Consider the following 2187-nt stretch of genomic DNA (forward strand, 5'->3'; position numbering starts at 1 on the left):
GGATAGAGGCATGACAGGAGTGCAGATAACAAACTGTCACCTTTTTATAAAGCTACGGTTGGCAACGCATGGGTCGCGACCCAAATTTGGGTCGTGCATGGATTTTTGAGGGTCGTCAGATTGCATCTTGGCCACACAACATATAAAAGAAAGTCGCAAGTGTTAAAATAACTTTAAAAATCAGAAGATTCCCATGAAAACATCTTTTTTAAATATGAATAATTTGAATTTGATAAAAAGTTGGCTATTGTCTTCAATTGTGTCAATATTTGGCTGATTGTCACCCGATTTATGAATTGTAGAGCTTGATAATCGCTTTGCACCAGCAGTGTAATCTTAGTGCGCTGCATTTATTTAAAAAATATTCTTTTACCATCATTCTACAATGAGGCCCTTCTTTTAGGTAAAACAATATGTTTTAAAATTTCTTTCTTGAGTTTGGGACTATTATAAAAAAACTAACTAACCCTTAAAAAAAAACCCTGAAATTAATTCTTATTTCGTCGGAATTGATCAAAACTCAGAGCGCACAAAATTTGAGATTTTTAGGCACTTTCAGGGTGAAAAGGGCATCTTCAAGGGGTGGGGAAAAATTTTCCACAGATGGATATTTTCCCCTTGTCCCCCGGTGGTTACGCCACTGCGGAGAATATCTGGCGGCTAGTATCAAAGGAGCTATGGACATTTTTTGAAGTGAAGTGGTTGCAGGGTGTTGTGAGTCTGGTCATTATATTATCTTTTCCATTTTATTCTTGTCTTTATTTTTCTCTTCTCTTTTTCTTTTTCCTTTATTTTTCTTTTACCTTCTTCCTCTTTCCATCCCTCTCCCCTCTTTCATTTTTCTTATTACCCAGCCCGGTACGGCGGCTTGGTCAGCCCGGTAAAAATCCGTCAAGGGGGGGAGGGTGGAAATTTCCTCCCTGCACCCCCTCCCGCCTGTTACGCCACTGATAGTATGTTTCCAAATACACAGAATAATTTTATAGTTAAATTGTGTGGTGTCATCCTCAGCTTATTATTATTTGTATACACTTGAGGGGCATAAGTTTTAGTGCCTCCTAAATTAGTAAGGAGTATCAAATCAAAACGTTCCAAAGGTGCTAGCAAACAATGTCTGAAGGAAAATTCACTACGGTACTTCGAGGCCTTCCTAATAGTTGCCTGGTAAACCATAAAAATATTCTTTATGTGGACAGTGGCGTAACTACCGCAGGCTCAGCAGGTTCATGAACCTGGGCCCCCGAGCTTCAGGGGCCCTCCGACCTATAAAGGACCTGCTCCCTTATAAAAATCTAATAAAGCAATGCTTTATTTTAACATTTAACTATATGGCTTCCTCCCAGTCAAGTAATTTTGAAACCCGGCAATAACTCGTTTCCTTTACACCCATATTTTTCAATTAATTTTATAGTAGTAATGTATGATTTATTGTGTCAAAACACTTTGCAATATAAATAGCACGTGGCTATCATTTCGCGGTCATATTAATGGATTTAACATTTATAAGGTCATCTCATTAAGATAAGTCATAATTTGATTCTGGACTTTCGCATATAATACCACCGAAATTGGTCTATAATTGTTAGGGCGTTGTTTGTTGTTTTTATAAGTTTGTAATCAGTGAGACTTTCCAATCGTTTGGAACCATCCATTCATTGATGATTTGTTTATGGAACCATGGAGGTATATGGAACATGAGATATCGCGATATAGCGTGATGCAAGTCTTAGTAGCCTAGTATCGAAATTATGAAAAGTGGCTTATGCAGGGACGTAGCCAGGATTTTGAAAGGGGGTGGGGGAGCCGTTATGCGAATTACGTATGACCCCGGTGGGGTCAAGGGGGCGAATCTTCCTGTGAAGTAGCGCACTTTGAACGTTCTTAGGACTGTTTGAGAGGATAAAGTGAAAATTACAATAGACGCATTATAAATAAGCGCAAAAATAATTATATAATAAATCAACAGTGGCAGATACAGGAATTCGAAAGAGAGGTGACCCAGGGAGGGACTTTCACAGACCGAGGAACACCCACCTCAGCCCCACCATGGTTGGGGTTGAGGTAAGAAAATGTATGATTAAGGCATCTCTAGATGGCCGGAAATTACACTCTCGCACTTCAATTTGAATATACTCTCGCACTTCAATTTGAATATATTTTTCTTTTTTTTTCCTTAAAAAAATGAAG

Source organism: Anneissia japonica, unplaced genomic scaffold (assembly GCF_011630105.1).
Source record: "Anneissia japonica isolate Jap-2015-1 unplaced genomic scaffold, ASM1163010v1 scaffold1038_len34362_cov98, whole genome shotgun sequence".
NCBI lineage: Eukaryota > Metazoa > Echinodermata > Crinoidea > Comatulida > Comatulidae > Anneissia > Anneissia japonica.